Consider the following 20593-nt stretch of genomic DNA (forward strand, 5'->3'; position numbering starts at 1 on the left):
TCATCCTGGTCTTCTTCACATTTATCTCTGATTCTACTGTGAATGATACGTAGAAAGATTTTCAAAGTGTGGCTCATAAGGCTTATCATTCTATAATCGCTACAGTTTTTTGGACGTTGTTTTTTTAGTAGGGTTATGAATTCGGACTTTAACCAATCTTCAGGGATATCACCAGTCGAATAAACATCATTGAAAAGTTTGACTAGTATTCCAATGTTTTCCTCATTTATGAGCTTTAACATTTCTGTAGGTATGTTGTCGGGACCAACGGCTTTCTTGTTTTTTGCCAATTTTATAGCATGTAGTATTTCTAATTTCAGTATTTCTGGTCCTTCACCTTCATCTAAAGTCTCCAGTTCTTCGGGTATATCATCATTATACAGTTCATTTATATAATTATACCAGGTAGTTCGAATTTCGTGTTCGTCTATTATCATTTTTCCCGACGAATCGGTTATAGTATGTGGAGTTTTCTTATGATAAAGACCAGCTACTTCTCTAACTTTTTTAAACATATTAAACGTATCATGTTTTTCATTCAACTTTTCTAATTCCTTGCATTTATCCTCCATCCATTTTTCCTTAGCTACCTTTATCTTTTGTTTAATTAGTTTCTGTTTTTCTTTGTATTCTGTTTTGTTATCTTTCAGTTTTCTTCTCTGCTCCATCAATTCCAAGATTTCATCAGTAATCCATTGTTGTTTTTTGTGCCTCTGCATCGTTGTTGTATATTTTTCCATTACTTTCCAGGTGAGATCATTAAACGTGTTCCATATTTCTGTATTGTTTTCATTTGTTGAATTCTTTAGCTGATTATTCAGGTCATTTTCTATTAGCGTTTTGTTGGATGCTGATATATGTAATTTGGTGTTTTGGGGCTTTCTTCGACTTTTTTGAGCTTCACTTGGATGTCAGCTTAGAGGATTATGGTCTGAACCGATATCTGCACCAGGATATGTCGTTAATCTCTTGACACCATTCTTAAATCTCTTGTTTACTAGAATATAATCTATCTGATTTCTAATTATATGAAGTGAGTTATCTCCTGGCTCCTTCCATGTATTTAATCTTCTTTTGTGTAATTTGAACCACGTATTTGCGATTATCATGTCATGTTCTTGACAGAACTGGTATAATCTATCGCCTCTTTCATTGCTCTCCCCTAGTCCATATTCACCTAGGTCAGATCTTCGTCCTTGACCAATTTTCGCGTTAAAATCTCCAATAATATATGTGATTTCGTTCCTTTTTAGATGGTTAAGTGTCTGTTTTAATTGACTATAGAATGATTCAACATCATTGTCATATGTCTTTTCTGAGGTAGGGGCATATATCTGGATAACATTGACATTAAATGGTTTACTATTTAATTGGAGTATCGCTAGTCTGTCGTTCACAGGTACAAAATTTTTAACATATTTCTTGAATTTAGATGTTATAAATATGCCAACTCCATTCCTATGATATACGTCATCTTCTACACTTCCAGAATAGTATAGTGTGCCTTAATCTTGTTCACATGTTCCCGCTCCAGGCCAGCGGAGCTCACTGATGACCATTATATCAATTTTTAAGCGTATAATACCACGGTTGCTTAAAATGGTATATATAATAATTAACTTATAAAATATGAATTTTAAGTATATCAACTTTTTATTATTTATTAAAAAAAAATTAAAAAAAGATACGCAACAGCCGTGTTCGAACTAGGAAACTCTCGATCTGCAGTCTAATGCCTTAATTTGTTGATATCGATTTATTGACGCACTTTAAACTATCATTGCACATTTATAAAATAGTTTAAAATAAAAAAATCGATTTATCCATACGGTGTGATTGATTAGTGGGGTAAAGCTCCGTAGATCCGTTATAGTAATAGATAGCAATAAAAGTTAATAACAGAAATTGTAGCCAACTTTGATTACAGATTGATAATCAGTAATCGTAAATTGTCAGTTTTAGACAATTCACTCATGGCTTACCTAACATTTGGAAAGATTTAGACCCGTAATTACTAATTTGCTCTGAAAAATTAAAATATCTCAAAACTAATAAATTTAGGCATAGTGAATATTATATATAAATTAAAGTAAGGTAATAGTACTTTTCGATAGTGATATAAAATACAGGGTGTTTCATTTAAAATTACCGAGAAAATATTGTACTTGCGTTTTGACTCACATGTATTCAATATAATGAAAATCAGGAATATCAATCATTTATGAAAATTTTGACAATAATTAAAAAATGTGGCATCAATAAACCATTGCCGTTGTGCTTATTTTTATTTATATAGGGAGTTGAACTGGTTACGGTTTTTGATATAACATTTGTGATAACTTTGTAAATACCCTGTATAACATACCAAACCTTTATATTTTTGTAATGGAGAAGTTAATAAGATTTCGAATATAAAATAAAATGCAGGGTGTTCCTTTTAAAAAATACATAACTTTGATCTGTCCATATGTTATCGAACACCCTGTAACATTCTAACTAATTTTTTAATGTGAAGTTCAAAGTTGGCTACAATTTTTGTTATTAACTTTTACCGCTATCCATTACTATAACGAATCTACGGATAATAAATACCTGTACCCCACTAATAAATCACCCTGTATAATAGCAGTTAAATATTGCATTGTTAGCTAGTTCTAAGCTAGTCTGAAAATTTCAGGTATCTAAGAAGCCTAGAACTATTTTTAAAATGAATTACAAAATTTGCGGAGGCCGTGACAACAACCAAGCCAAGTATATAAAAATGTTTTAAAAATATTGAGCCTAAATTAAAAGCACGAAGATAATTCCAATAAATTTATACGTTTTTGTTTTTAGTCAAATAAATGCTATTGTATAGTCTGTTCGCTAAACTCAGACGCAACTTTCTAGATGTTTTATTCCGTAATTTTGCCAATTTTAGTAAAATTGGCAAAAAATAATTACTAAATAGTTAATAATCACTAAATAGTTAGTAATTTTGCCAATTTTGTAAAAACAAAAAAATTATCGACTAAAATATTTAGCCAGTTGCGTCTGAGTTTAGCGAACCGACTATACGAGAAAACTATGTTAAGCGACCTTTCAGTACACTATTGAATGATTTGAATTTTTTAAGTCTCTTTATTTCATTTTGATCACAAGAAATTCAAAAAATTCATGAGAGAAAAATACATCGATTTATTGCGAACTAGCTTTGTGTCAGCACATATTAAAAATATTCTAATATAAAAAAACACATAATAAATATTTATGTAATACCTCCGGTTTTCGGCTATCCATAGCTATACATCTCTTTGTAAGGTTTTATATTCTAAGTTGAAGCAGTGTTTATTTTTGGCAGTTTTAAATCACAGTTCACAATAATTATTACAAAGACAGGTGTTACCGGTTTTAATTTTACAATATAATTGGTTTCTAAAATTGACCATCTCAGTAAAACATTTTACCTAGGAGTATCAACTGGTAGATTTTGAAAGCCTTATATTCAAGAACACAACTAATATCTATAGATATTGAAATAAAATTAAATATTCGGATTTCCAAGCTCTTTGTTGATTTATTTCATGAATATCTATAGCTACACCTAAAATTTCAAGTTATATGCACTTTATGCATACTTTTATAGAAATATGCAAAATTTTACATTTCTGCATATTTTAAGCATAATATGCAAAATTTGCAATTTGCATATTTCCTAAGTCTAGCGATGACACATAGTTTTTAGTCGTTTGTTTAGTTTCAGCAAGTATATTTTTGGATTGAAATTGGTCACACCCCTCGAGCCGGATTTTGTACTTTCTGCAGAATTGTTTTTATTTTGTTAAACTCTTATAAATAAGTAAGTATGTATAAGTAAGTGAATAATATTTATTACAGATTTTAACATATTTTTTTATTAGTCTATGCTAAAATTAATTACGAACGAGAACAAGGACGTCTTCAAGTCTTATGGGATGAAGCAGACAGTGGCTAATGTATACAAGAGTGATTCCGAAGTAAGTGAAGAATTAGACAATATTAGTGTAAATAGTGACTATCCTGACCAGCTTCTAGGTGTTCACGTTCCAGATATCCAGACAACTAAACGTAAAGATACTTTTTGAGATTCTGTTAAGATTTCAGTTGCTGGAGTTTGTCACACCCAACCTGTCTGTTAGTGGTAAAAAAATTCACCTGTCGGATGCCGGGTTAATAAAAAACAAGACAAAGACGATATTGAAATTATGCAATTATTCGTGAATATACGATTTATAGAACGATTTTTATGGATTTTGGTGGGTACGGGTCTTTTAATATGGCCGATATTATAGTGTTAATTACATTGTTGTCAAATCTTTCGTTTTTCTGGAAATATAACGAACTTTCTTATTTCAAATAGAACACCCTGTATATTTTTTGCGTTTTGGAATTCTTAAGGAAGACTGATTATTTTTCATATGATATTCCCTATATCTAAATGCCATAATTTCGGAATTATTGCTACATTTATTTAAAAAAATGTTTTAAACAATTTATAAAAATCAATGTTTTCGGCCCGGGTAGACATTATTTTCGGTTCATTCGAACATTGTGAACAGAAAAGGTCTTTTGTAATTTTGCAATAAGGTTTATTGTTTCCGAGTTATAAATAATTAAAAACTGAAAAAAATCGAAAAATGACGATTTTCTAGGTTCAAAAACACAAGTAAAAAATATTACTTTTGAAACTACGCAGTACCTAAATTCAAGTTCTAGCCTTATTTATCAGTTACCGATAAGTAATTTGGTCTTGTTTCATTTTAAAATATTATTTTTGAGTTGTTATTGCAGTCCGATTGCCCCTTCTCTCATATTATGCGCTTCATTAATAATTCAAAAAACAATATTTTAGAATAAAACGTGACAAAAATTCTTATAGGTATCTGATAGAAGAAGGTTCGATCTTGAATTCAGGTAGTTTGTAATTTCAAAAATTATTCTTTTTTACTTGTGTTTTTGAACTTTGGAAATCGTCAATTTTCGTTTTTTTTTTTCAGTTGTAAAATGTTTATAACTCAAAAACGATTAACTTTAGCGAAAAATTACAACAAACCTTTTTTCTTTCCAATGATCTAAAGAACCTAAAATAATGTCTACCCGGGCCGAAAAAATTGATTTTTAAAAATTGTTTAAATTTTTTTTTATAAATGTAGTAATAACTCCGAAATTATGACATTTAGGTATAGGGAATATCATAGGAAAAATAATCAGTATCCCTTAAGGATTCCAAAACTTAAAAAATATACAGGGTGTTTCATTTGAAATAAGAAAGTTCAATATGTTTGCAGAAGAACGGACGACTTGACAACAATCTAATTACCACTATAATATCGGCCGCATTAAAAGACCCTTACCCACCAAAATCTATAAAAATCGTTCTAGCGGTTTCCCAGAAAATAACGTGTTGCCAGCTTTTTTCGCAACCATGTATAATAGTGCTATATTTATGGAGTTTTCCTTTTAAAAATTACGACATCTCACTTTCTCCTGCTTTTATTTTGCTTTAAAAAACCATTAAAAACGATCTCCCTAAAACCATTAGTGCCGATGAAAAATTCGCGGTGGTAAAAAATCATCGTAGAATTGGTGTAAAGTCAAGTGTGTAATCTTTAATTCAAAAGTGTATTAAGCGTTGGAGGATAGAGCTCGCGAGAGAAAATGATAAACCGACAAAATGACGGCAAGATTGGAGTGTGTTTGTGCTGTTGAGACCCGTTGCAATCTGATTTTCCCAGGGTTTTTTATCCAGGGCAATCATTGACGTACACTGTAAATTAAAGTTTTATTCTATAAAACAAAATATATTCTCGATAATAAAGTTGATGATTTACTACGAAGTTACTTTTTTAATACCTATACTTATAATCCAGGGCGCATCTGTTTTGAGATGGACGTTGAGAGGTGACTCAAATTTTGTTGCAGAAATTGCTTGAAAATAACTCAAATAATAATATTTGAGTTATCTTCCCACTCAAAATGGTCCGGAATATTGTTTAAATAATCAAAATGTCAAAATATGAAAGAAAAATTCGATTTTTTTATTGTTTTTTTTTATTTTAACTTTAAAACTATTTATTTCTGAGAAAAATTGTACTAGCATAAAAGTTGCGTATCTTAATTTCCTACAATATAGAATTGGTTGAAAATTTAAAAAACAGTCACCATTGTTGCAAAATAGCAATAATTGCGAAAAACCATACAAAAACAAGTATTCTCATTTTACGTTTTTCAACAATTTAAGCTACACTTACGACCTTCATATTTTACCCAGAAAAACTTTATGATATACTAAAACAACACTGTAAATTTAATTAAGATTGGTTTAATAGATTTTGCAAAATAAATTTTGCAATCCAGCTTTCGCAAAAAAAATTCATTTTTTTAAATGTTGCAGGACTGAAAATAAAGCTGATAGCAAGTTGAAGTTTTTTGCTTATAGAAGTGTACAGTACCTTTCATTTGCAACTTGCAAAATTAAAATCGATTAATTACCACGGCGTCAAGAAATTTTTTAAATAAACTTTAATTTTTGGTGCTACGCGCAAGACAGCGGTTTTCAATTCACACAAGTTGATTTCCACCAAAATTTCTTACAATCTTTATCTACTATATTATTTTCTTACTCTATATTTTATTGTATTTTAATATTTTACATCCACAAAAATCTAACTAATTTTATTATTGTTTGTGAAATATTGTTTAAACAATTGCATATGTTTAAAAATAATAAACTTTTATTGTCTAAGTTAAAATATATGAACGAAGATTTTGCTAATAAAAGTGTTATCTCAAAGGATAGAGTATGTGTTTTTATTTTACAATAAACAAATTTATTTATTTATATCGAAATGTAATAAAAATTAAAATGAATTAATCATTATCAAAGGTCATCGGAATGCCCAAATCAGAGCAAACTATCCGCTGCCCTGCGCATAGCACGAATAATTAATGTTTATTTAAAAAAATTCCTGACGCCCTGGTAGTTTATCGATTTTAATCTTGCAAAATTACAAATTAAAGGTACAGTACACTTCTATACGCAAAAAAAATTTCAACTTGCTATCTGCTTTATTTTCAGTCCTGTAACATTTTGAAGAAATGAATTTTTTTTGCGAAAGCTGGATTGCAAAATTTATTTAGCAAAATCTGTTAAACCGATCTTAATGAAATTTACAGTGTTATTTTAGTATATCACAAAGTTTTTCTGGGTGAAACATGAAGGTCCTAAGTGTAGCATAAATGGTTGAAAAACGTAAAATGCGAATATTTGTTTTTTATGTTTTTTTCGCAAATATTGCTATTTTGCAACAAGGGTGACTATTTTTTAAAATTTTTAACCAATTCTATTGTTCTATTGTAGAAAATTTAATTACACAACTTTTACGTTAGTACAACTTTTCTCGGAAATGAACAGTTTTAAAGTTATATTCAAAAAACGAAGAAAAAAATCGAATTTTTCCTTCATTTTTTTACTTTTTGATTATTTAAACAATGTTCCGGACCTTTTTGAGAGGGAGGATAACTTAAATATTATTATTTGTTTTATTTTCAAGCAATTTTTGCAAAAAAAATTGAGTCACCTCTCAACGTCCAAATGTACTAATATTTTTACAGATGCGCCCTGGTCTATCACTCAATATTCTACATTCTTCCGAAGTGGAAGATCACGTGAATAAAGCAAACAGAGCCGCAGGTTGCCTGAATGAAACAATATGGAGAAATAAAAGCATCGCAAAATAAGTGAATGGCAGAATTTACAAAACAGTCATCAGACCAATAATGACATACTTGGTAGAAACACGACCTGATACAGAAAGGACAAAAAGAATGCTAGAAACAGCAGAGATGAAAACACTTCGAAAAATCGATGGCAAGGCGCTGTGGGATAGAGCTGGAATTGCAGATATACGACGGAGATGCAAGGTGGACAACATTAATAACTGGGTGAAAGACAGAAGAGTAGAATGGAACGACCACATAAGCCGAATGACAACAAATAGAGTAGTAAGGACGGCGAGAGACGGTTCCCCAATAGGAAGACGATCAGTGGGAAGACCAAGAAAAAGATGGAATGACAACTTACTGGAGGTACATTGAAAAACAGACAGAGTCATGTCTACATAAAAAATAGAAGAAGAAAAAAATATTCTACACAAAATTTACATACATATCTCATTTTAAAAACACACATAAATAATAAATAAGTTCGACAAAAACAAAACAAAAAGACAAAAATCTATACCTTACGTACCTACCTACTGGAAAAAATACTGATAAATTCATGTTTTATTTATTTCTACCTAATTAGCCACCAACAGCCATCATTGAACATAATATAGTGCAGGGTGCAGGCCCTGGAAGTATTTGAGCATGCAAAACCTGAGGACCGGCAACTATGTTGGGATTCTTTTATCTGAGACACTGAACAATTAAAAACTGAATCTTGCCGGAAGGTGCGGTGGTGCCTTGTATGCTCTGCCATTCCCCCTATGTTACGGTCAGATAAAAAGTGATTTTTCACAAAAAAACATTTTTTTTTGTACTTTTTGGGCCATTCTAAGCAAAAATTGTTCTGACAAGTTTTTCCGTAGAATGCATAGTTTTCGAGATAAACGCGGTTAAACTTAAAAAAAAAATCGAAAAATTGCAATATTTGAACCCGAATAAATTTTGACTAAAAAAAATATAATGGAAATTCTGCTTACAGCATTTGAAAACTGAAGTCAAATTATACCGGTTTTGATTATTTGATTATTTTCATTGCTAAGAATTAATTTTTTTATTGTTAAACAAAGCTATAAAAAACAATGTTTGAGCTTTTTGTCGCATTTCCGCACCGCGCCAAGGAAGTCCTACCTGGTCGGTTTCATGGTCGGTTCCGTTCGGTTTTAATTCTTTAAAGTAGAAGACTTTAAAATGATATTGCCAATATTTATGAGTTGCGTTCCTGGGATGACTTTATTGAAAGATAGTTCATTCGATTACATGAAGTCAACTTTAACTTAAAAATATCCGTCACAAAACAATCATAGCATGTGATCCGTCTTTAAAAAGTCAACCACGCGCAATGGTAATACAGTGGGTAATCATATTATTAGAGCCACCTAGTAAAATTCAATGTTTTAGAGGAAGGGTATTTAATTGAGCTGTATCATATATTAATGCATTTACCGTATAAAGAAAAAACTTACATACCATTATTAAACAAAAGTAAAATTTTTTGAGGTGGATCTAATAATATGGTCACCCACTGTACATAGTAAAACTCTCGTGTTAGTGATTCCACAGTAAATCGCGACGAAAACCAGGAACAGAAGAGACAGGGTTCGAGTTCTCTGAAAAGACCATTTTTGTTTAGATAAACATCTGAATAGAGGATAATTACCATTTCCGAAAAATGTATTTTTAAGGGACTATTTCATAATGAATTCTGAAGGGGGCTTTTTTGTCGGGACTATTTTGTCGGGGCTGTTTTGTGGGCGAGTTATTGTCTCGCGACAATTTTGTCTGAAGGCTATTTTGTCGGAGCTGTTTTGTGTGCGGGATATTATGTCGGGGCTATTTTATCGAAGCTTTTTCGACGGGGCTATTTTGACGGGGTACCGAAATAAAGATGTTAAAAAGTCAGAACTGGAAATAGTTACAACTTACGAATACCTGGAAAGTATCATTACTAACGACAGAAGAATAGACTGGGAAATAACAAATAGAGCAAAGAAATCAAACAGGTTATACTATGCCTTAGCCACAATACTGGGAAAAAGAGAACTTGCAAAAGAGACAAAAATAAACATATATAACACAATAGTGATACCGACTGTGCTCTTTGCAAGTGAAAACTGGACTATTCTAGAGAAACATAAGAGCAGAATAAATGCAATGAAGATGAGACATTTAATAAGGATAGTTGGAAAGACAAAATATGATAGATAAAGCAACGAGACTATTAGGAGACTGGCCAACCAAGAACCAATAATGAATAAACTAAAAAAGAGACAAATGAATTGGTGTGGGCATTTGATGAGGATGCAACCTAACAGAATTACAAGAAAAGTCCACGAAGCAAAGAATATTGTAAAAAGAAAAAGAGGCCGACCAAGAAAACAATGGATACAGCAAGTAGTAGAGGCGGGAAAAGTTAAAGGAAAATCACTCGAAAAACTGAAAAAAATGGCAAAAAATAGAAGAGAATGGAAGAGATGGGTGAATGTAAATTAAATTGGCGATCCCAAATCCGACACCCTGATAGGGTAAAAGGAAGGGGAGAAAGAAAGAACGAAAGAAAGAAGAATAGTGACTTTTGATGGTTTGGTACAGAATGGAGTGAAAAACTCAATATTAAAAAAAAATAACTTTTGCTGTTTTTTTTTGTATTTCCGCCTTCAATTTCTAGCTACATTGCTAGCTGAAACCCCATATAGAAAAAAAAACAAGGATCCAGGGAAACAAACGGCCACAAAAACGTTACAAACACATTAAAACTTTTTTCATGGCATAGGTGTATCACCCAACCATATTGGCCGAAGAGAAATAATAGCAGATTATCAGTCTGCCATTTCTCTTGTGACATATCCACACAAGGATCAAACTACATTAATCAAACTTAGAGTGGCCCAAAGGAGATTGGAACGGTCACTACTTTAACTAACTGCCAGAGACAGGGTCCGACATGAAGAAATTAGAAGAAGGACAGGCGTGACAGATATTATAGAGCGAGTAGCAATGCTATTCATTAGCATGGCTGAAGTGGAATTGGGCGGGCCAAGTAGCCAGAATGATTGACGGGAAGTGGACCCAAAAAATTACAGAGATGGATAGCACTAGCAAACAGAAGAAGTAGAGGTAAACTACTTAGACGATGGACAGATGACGTCATAATGATTGCTGGGCATTGATTGCAGGTTGAATGCTGCATCAACGAAAAAATTAGAATCATTTGAGCTGTGGGTGTACAGAATAATTCTGAAAATATCGTGGACAGAACACGTCACAAACAAAGAGGTTCTAAGAAAGATGAATAAAGAAATGGAAATCCTAAATACCATCAAAACAAGAAAATTGCAATATCTCGGACATATTACACGTAAAGAGAGATACAGCTTGCTCCAATTCTCCAATTGATTATGCAGGGAAAGATTCAAGGAAAAGAAACATAGGGAGACGCAGAATATCGTGGCTGCGCAACCTGAGAGAGTGGTACGGATGTACATCAAATGAACTTTTCAGAGCAGCCGTCTCTAAAATACGAATAGCTATGATGATTCCCGACCTCCGCCGCGGATATGGCACTTAAAGAAGAAGAAGGTTGCAGGTAGCCCAAGACCGACAAAACTGGAAGGAACTAGAGCAGGCCTATGTTCAACTTTCTGATTTTATTTTCTTTCCTGAGTTGACTTCAAAATATTTCTGAAGCTAGTTTCTTGTGGCATGTTAATAAGATTTACTATTTTTACTGGGGGTAGTTAGACAATTTTACTTTAAAGTAAAACCAAAAAAAAAATGTTTTTTTAATTACTTTGTACTCCAAATATTAATATCAAACTCCAATTTTATATATATTCTATTTTAAGAGATAAATGATGTTTGATGAAAACAGAAATGAGTTTTATTTCAAATTGACGAAATTACACTACTTAGTAAAGGATCCGATTTAAAGTCGATCTGAACCGATCTGTTTAATGGATAAAAGTTATTGGATATGAAATTTAGTATCTTAAAGATTATAAAAAATAAATGGTGCTTGATCTAATTTTGTTCATACTATAATTAATTATTATTTAAAAAATTATATTTTTTATAAATGTTAAAAAAATTTGGACCTGGGCAGATGATTTTCAAGGCTCAAAAACGCAATTACAAAATATCTATTTAGTCGAGGAATTGAAACTGAAAAAATGGCAAAACCTCGCAATTTTTTAGTCCAGCATCGATTTGTACAAAAATTTGGGATTAAGCTCATTTCACCTCTAGTTTATTTTCTATATTGAGCCGTTGTACGCTTTTGGATTTTTAAGTGTGAAAACTACCCCGAATTGTAAAAAATTATAAAATAACATTTTAAACTTTAATATTGTCAATTCTTCTTAGTTACATATTGATTGTTTTAGGGTTTAAGATATAAGATCGTAATATTTCAACCCTTAAAACATCCCTTGTTGGAGCTATATATAAAAAATTTACTTATCCTAAAAAAATAATTTCGGCTTGCATCGATTTATATAACAATTTGGGATTAGGATCATTTCATCCTTTACTTCATATTATATATCATGCTCAAGTGAGTTGATTATATTTAGGGGTGTAAACTACCCCTTATTTTCAAAAATTATGTAAAAACATTGTAAACTTTAATATGGGTAAAATTTGGTTTTGATTGGTTAAACAATGATTGTTTAATGGTTTAGGATAAAATATACTATTTCAACCCTTAAACACCATCCTTAATAACATTGCAATTTTTATAAGTAGATCATTTAATAGATCTATACAGAAAAAGTAGAATTAAGAATTACAAAAACATTTATTTACACAAAAATACGAATTTACAAATTTATATAAATACAAATTAATATAATAGTTTTTTAGTCATCTTCTAGTATACGAACCGGTTCTTTGGTATTATATACATAGAAAATGCTGTATAAGCGGAAATGTTCGAATTTTTCGAAAAAAAATTATTTTATAAACATAGCTCCTTCAATTTTGGCGATAAAAGGTTTTTTTAAAAATTATTTTGTAGGATTTTTGAAGAGCTATTAGAAGACTATGTAACTTTGGGGTTTTTAATTGGGGTGGGTTTAAAGGGCTCGAATATAGCAGAAATATCTTTCTGTTATCTGACACCGCAGTATTCAAATGGTAAGGTTTCTTTGACCTTACCATGATCAAATATTCCTTTTATATATAATGTAATTTTCGTGTGAAGGTCCTTTGTGCTCGTTCTTGATGTTTAACTTTTCTGGATACAAAAATAACCAACAGCAAATTGAACATTTTTTTAAACAGACTGATAAGGTTTTTTCCAACCAATAAAAAACTACATAAGAAACAGAAGTATTTCATATCATAAATGGAACCCATCTCTCTTCATAGTGGTATTTTGACCTTTTGACCATAGCTCCGAAGATGGCTTTATAAGCCGAAAGCGCTCAGCTAAGAATTATTAATTTTACACACTTCAAATGTACACTTCTCCCCATTTTACCATTTAATAAATGCATAACGTATCTTCACATGTACCTTTGTGTGGCAGATTCGTGCAAATATTATAAGAATTATTGTGAATTTAACGGTAGAAGCATATAATTTGGACCACATATACTACACATACAAAAGATCAAATTCAGATATGAGGCCATCTCAGATTTTGCCTCTTACAAAAATGGCGAGTATTTAAAATGGCGGCTATACATATGTGAGTAATAGCACGATAGCTTTTGAACGGAAAGTCCGATTTCAGCCAAATTTGTCATCAAGGTTGTTTTTTGGATGAATAAGATCGAGGTTTTGAACCGGAAGAATCGGTTCACCAGAAGTTGTGTTTTTACTGTTTTTTTTTATGTAAAAATCTGTTGTTTTTTTCAACTCTTTTACCCTGTATATATTAATTTTTCAAAAACTTAATACCGCCATTGAAAAGAGTGTAAACATAATTTTTACGAGAGATTTTGACCTTTTTATTTATGTTAATTACAATTTATTAAATGCATAACGTATCTTCAGATGTACCTGTGTGCGTCAGATTCATTTTGAATGCCCGCCATTTTTGTAAAAGATAAAATCTGAGATGGCCTCATATCTAAATTTGAATCTTTGTATGTGTAGTGTGTGTGGTCCAAATTATATGATATATCCATTAAATGCACAATAATTCTTATATTATTTGCACGAATCTGCCGCACATAGGTTTATAGGTACATGTGAAGATACATTATGCATTTATTAATTGGTAATTAACGTAACTAAAGAGTTCAAAATATTGCCTAAAAATATTTTTACGCTCTTTTCAACGCCGGTATTAACTTTTTGAAAAATTAATATAGACAGGGTGAAAGAATTATTAGAAAAACAACATGTTTTTACATAAAAATCCGGAAAAACACAACTTCTGGTAAATCGATTCTTCCGGTTCAAGACTTTAGTCTTGCACATCAAAAGGAGAGCCTATATACCAAATTTCGTTGAAATGGGACTATTCGTTCAAAAGTTATCCTGCTGTTAGTCACATATGTATAGTCGCCAATTTTAATGCCCGCCATTTTTGTAAAAAGTAAAATCTGAGAAGGCCTTTTATCTAAATTTAAACCTTGGTGTGTGTAGTATATGTGGTCCAAATAATTTGCTTCTACGATTAAATTCACAATAATTCTTATAATATTTGTACGATTCTGTCACACATAAGTACATGTGAAGATACATTATGCGTTTATTAAATGGTAATTACCATAACTAAAATTTTCAAAATATTTTCTACAAAATAATTTTATGCTCTATTCAATTGCGGTATTACCTCTTTGAAAAAATAATATATACAGAGGGAAAAAATTGAAAAAAAAACATATTGTATTTTGTATTGGTCGTAAAGATATTATAGAAAAAGAATGTGATTTCTCTTACTAAAAGATACAATTTTGATATATACAATTTTTTTATTAAATGCATATTTTTTGGCGTTTTCCTCAAAAAACCTCTAAAAAAATTCTCTAAAGAAGCCGATTTTTTCGGCGAAGTACTGTTACTTTCAACAGCGAATAACTCGAAAAATATTAGTTTTACGAAAAAAATGTAAAAAACATTTTTTTCTTAGAAATACTTTTTCCATCGAATTACATAGTTAAAATGTAACAAAAGATTCCCACCCGCAACCACCCCCAAGATTTTAGCGTACAGTGGCATGATATAGAAAATGATCCTTGGACTATTATTTACCTTCTTTGAAAATTTCAAGTAAATTCATGCTGGACGAAAAAATTGCGAGCCAAAGTGCTTCATTTGCTGGACTAACTGTTTCCCGATAATAATTTTTGCCATGTTTTATTATAAAATATATTTTTTAATAATTGTTAATGAGATAGGTTCTTTTGGTAAGACAGACATTAAAAATTAAAAAACAATGTTTTAAAATGCTACAAACATTGTTGAACAAACAGTCCAAAAGGTTTATCAATAACTAAAAAATGAGGTTTGAAATTTAAATTAGCTACTTCTTAATTTTAAGAATGATATTTTTTACTTATGTTTTTGAGCCTTGAAAATCTTCATTAATTTTTTTCAGTTTTAAATTGTGTATAACTCGAAAACGATTAACTTAGAGAAAAATTACAAAACAGTTTTTTGTTTAGAATTCAAAAAAATCTGAGATAATATCTGCCAGGGTTGACATTTTTTTTAATTTATAAAAAAATAGTTTTTTAAATATTAATTAATTATAGTCAGAACAAAATTAGATCGGTTTTGTTTTTTTTTTTATAATTGTTAGCATACTAAGTTACATATCCAATAATTTTTATGCATTAAACCGATCGGTGCAGATCAACCTTAACCTTTAACTACCCGCGCATCAAGTTATAACATAACTACACGCGTGACGTACTTTATACGCCACAAGAAAATACACATAATAACAGCGGATTTGTTTATATTTTTTTGAAAAAATATATTAGTTGTTTGTTATAAACCTTATTCGGCATCAGTGAATACTTGGGAGTTCCTTCTCAGTAAGCCAATTGGGATTTATAACTGGAATCATGGAATAACTCCATGATAAATAAAATTACTAATAAAAAAATTTTTGAAATGTGATTTTTTGCAGGATAAAAAGTATTGTTTATAAAGAAAAACATATTTTGTGCCATAATGACTAAAAAACAATTGAAATATGTTCTTATATTACTACTTATATTAATATAATCGTGGCGTATATTGTCCACCACCGGAAACAACAAATAATAGATTGTAAATTACGATCTTCCCAGAACGCCGATTATAACGAAACTAAAACCAAATTGTAAAGCACATTCCAGTGATAGGTTAGAGAGATAAACAAGGTCAAAAATTCAATTTTTAAATATATTTGCAGTAGAATTCTTATATCTGGCGTACAAAATACGCCAGCGCGTGTAGCTAAAGGTTAAAAAGGATCTTAGACTAACTGTTTTTGTTAAACTGGATTTCCTTTTGTTTCTAGTGAAATGGAATGAAAATTATGTTACGCTACTGTTTCCGAATCATTAAGGGTGTGGGGAAGATCTTTTCGCCATAATGTTTCTTTCAAAGGAAACCGCTTTCTATCGCTATGGGAGGGCATCGAATTTTGACTTCTCATTCATCAACAGGTATTAGATTAACTATTTCTCGCTCTCTTATTTTTTGTTTTGTTTTTACTAACTGAGGTGATATTTAGATATGCTGAGATTTGTAATCAGATTTAAAAAATTACTAAAAAAATTTCTACAAAAATTTTTTCATAAAATTTTCAAATATTATACACACTTATTATACACACACACTCCTACAGGTTTTATATTTGCAGTAGAAATAGAGCGGCGTACATACAATATTGGCAATATTTTTTCGAAACATGCACTTTCAATGCAATCAGCTAAATTTGTAATTTGCAATTATTCAGTGTATTTTCCAAGACAACATCGCGATGTTTCATATTTAATTCATTTGCTCGACTGTACTGCACTGAGGTGACCCATCGGATTGCATCGTTTGTGTGATAGCCAGCGGTAAAGGGATTACAGTCCAACAAATAAATTAATTTTTAAACATTGCGACGCTATATTGAAATTTATCCTGGTTAATTGCAAATCACATATCTCAGTTCGGTGAAGTGAATTAATTATGAAATATCGCGACGTTCTCTTAAAATTTATACTGCTTAACTGCAAATCAAGAATCTAGCTTATTCCATTAAAATTCCTTAATTCCGAAAAAATATTTCCCATACTCTATGCAAATTGATACGATTAAGATTCTTATCAACTAGAAAAATCACTAAAGCCTAGAGTGCCTACGGCAATTAATTGATCTAAATTTTTGGTTATAAATAGAATAATTATCCACTGAAGACTATCCAATTCTTCTACCAGGAAGATAGTTAGTTACCTTTCTTCTGAAACCTGGATAAATATCGCAGTTTCCAAGGAAGTTAAAAGCAACATCTTTCACTAGGCAGCCATGGCATTAGGTAGAATTAGGTAGAAAAGTTTTCATTCCTGGGACAGCGCATCCCAAAAGGTAATACGAAAAGTACTATGAATATACGGGATAATATATAGCGATTATGAGTCCCGAGCTGCTTGTGCAATTTCTAATGCAGGCATTAGTTTAAACATTTGTTAGAAAGAATACAACTTGATTGATTTTTTTTCGATTGGTTTCGCGGATACTATTCTTACTAACTACACCACATATATTAGAGGAAAGTCGCCAATTATGGAATACCATTTTGTTTTGGGGATATAAAAAAATACCTTTATAGAAATGAAAAAAGTTTGATGTTATGATAAATCAGTCATACATTTTTATGTACTAATTAAAAGCATTCTATTAAATATCCTAATTAACAAAAAAAAATCGAACAAAAAAACCAAATCCCAAATGAGTAACCAAATATGGAATAGGTACCCATATATGGAATATAGGCATAAACCAACATATCAATAACAAAAATAGACGTAAACATATGAGATCATATAAATTTACGTATTTTTTATGGGAAATAAGCCACAATTTTATTAAAAAATGAATTTATTAACGTTTCGAAGCCCAAATCGGGTTTCGTTGTCAAAATACAAAATAGTATTTTGTATTTTGACAACGAAACCCGATTTCGGCTTCGAAACGTTAATAAATTCATTTTTTAATAAAATTGTGGCTTATTTCCCATAAAAAATACGTAATTATAAAAATGCCACAAGGAAATAGCTTCAGAACAACATTAAGAAACCGGTATGGGCCTAGCGTTTGTCAAAATTTTAGGAGATTGGAAACCTTATACGAGAAACTGGCACACTGTCAGAATTCAATTAAATTTTTAAGAAGATGTAGAAACAACAATTTAATACCAAAGGGCTTGAGGTTACGGCCAGCATACTTAAGCAGAAGACTTCAAAATATTCTACATAGAGCCAGTTTATCGATGATTCGGGAAAGGTTACAATTTCATAGGTCAAATTTATTTTTTATCGAACAAGACATCGTAAGTATTGAAGATTTGCTTTTTGGAATGATATCAAATTCTGATTTTGATCGAATTACTTTTAGTTTACAAATAATTTATCAAAATTCATACCAAAAACGAAGAAATATACATTTAAATAAATTTAATATTCTTTTAGAACAAAATAGTTTACATGCTTTTGATAACCTAAATAGAAATAATGACATATTAGCGACAGTTGTCAATCTATCCAATAGAAATTTAAATGCAACTGAAAATTTAGTATTGTCAAAAGGTTTAAACTATGCTGTTACTCATCCATCAATTCCAAAATTAGACATAATTAGCTCAGTGGAAAAAATATCCCAGTGTTTACCAAATCATGAAAAAGAACAATATAGGGTACAATGTAAACTTGAATTGGAAAAATCTAATAAAATTGAACAGAACATCAGCAAAGAGGAAATGAAAGCTTTAAAAACTTCAAAAAATGATGACTCCATAACAATCCTACCAACAGATAAAGGAAATGCAACTGTAATAATGGATAAAATACAATATGAGGACAAAATTACAGATCTAATTACAAATGGACCTTATACCAAATTAACGAAGGATCCAACGAAGACACTGGAAAACAAAATTTATAGAACTTTATTCAAATTTAAAAATGATCTAACGTACTATCAAAGAAAATTAATGACACCTCATTACAGTAAGACACCACATTTTTATGGAGTACCGAAAATTCATAAAGCGAATATTCCACTTAGACCCATTTGTAGTACCATCAATTCTCCTTGTAGTGAGCTCTCAAAATTTTTATTAAATATTATAAAACCAATTGCAAATAATAATGACACATTTATAAAAAATACACAACATTTTTTAAACAAATTAACAAATATTGAATTTAATCCAAATAATAGTTTAGTAAGTTTTGACATAAACAGTTTATTTACAAATGTGCCATTAGATAAAACTTTAAACATAATTAAAACGAAGTTAGAAAATGATAATACATTGACAACTAGGACAAAACTAAATGTATCAGCTATAATGGAGTCATTGACATTATGTACTAATAATACCTATTTTCAACTAAATAATGAATTCTATAAACAAAATTTTGGTCTAGCAATGGGCTCTCCTTTATCTCCATTATTGGCTAATATATTTATGGAGAATTTCGAAACTAATATCATTTCTAAACAAAATTTAAAACCCACAGTATGGTGGAGATATGTAGATGATGTGTTTTCAATATGGCCTCATAGATCAGAATTGTTGGATACATTCCTGAATATTATAAACGATCAAGAAGAGACAATAAAATTTACAATGGAAAAGGAATACAATAACACTTTGCCTTTCCTCGATGTTTTAGTCTCAAAGAAGGATACTGGATATGAGACTCAAGTGTATAGAAAACCAACACACACCAACAGATATCTCAATTACAAATCAAATCGCAACATCAACGTTAAAAAGGGAATCATTAAATCCTTATATGATAGAGCCAAAATTACTTGTTCTAACGAAAATTCATTTTTAGAAGAAAAACAATTGTTAACATCTGTTTTATTAAAAAATGATTATCCTTTATCCTTTATAAATAAGGAACTGACAAGATTGGACCGAATGGAACAGAACAACTTAGAACGGGATCCTACAACATTCACAAGAAATAATACCAGGAAAATAACAATACCATATATAAAAGGACTATCCGAGAAACTTAAAACCATAGGAAATAAATTCAACATTTCAACAACATTCAAAACAACAAACACATTGAGATCTATTCTATCTAAAACTAAACCTAACAATGAACAAGAAAGAACAAATAATTGCATTTATAGAATACCTTGTGAATGCGAACAATTTTATTTAGGTGAAACATCAAGACCATTAAACGTTAGAATAAGTGAACATCAGTCTTATATTAAAAATAGAGAATTTGATAGGTCTCAAATATGTCAACACGCATGGGATAATGAACATAGAGTTCAGTGGAGAGATTCAAGTATAGTCCTGAAAAAATCAGATAGTAAAAAGAGAAAAATCAAAGAAGCGGCTCTAATTATGCTAAATGAAACCAATTGTGTCGCAAATTCCTCGGTAGAATGCAGTAGGATGTGGTTACCCATACTGAAAGAGGAAGTCAATAGAAAGAAAATACCACGATTAGTAAGTCAATAACATATCGAGTTAGTACAAATTTTATATTTTAGTATTACTTATTGTATATCTATGTAATATTAATATTATTTATAATTTAAACATATTAAAGTCAGAATTTGTTGTTAGTTTTTTGAAGGTAGATTAAATGCAAGACCAAATACTTACGATGTCGGGATAGTATCACGAGGTTTTTTCCTGGTTTTCCCTCGTGATTTACTATGG

This window comes from Diabrotica virgifera, chromosome 2, assembly GCF_917563875.1.
Source record: "Diabrotica virgifera virgifera chromosome 2, PGI_DIABVI_V3a".
Classification (NCBI taxonomy): domain Eukaryota; kingdom Metazoa; phylum Arthropoda; class Insecta; order Coleoptera; family Chrysomelidae; genus Diabrotica; species Diabrotica virgifera.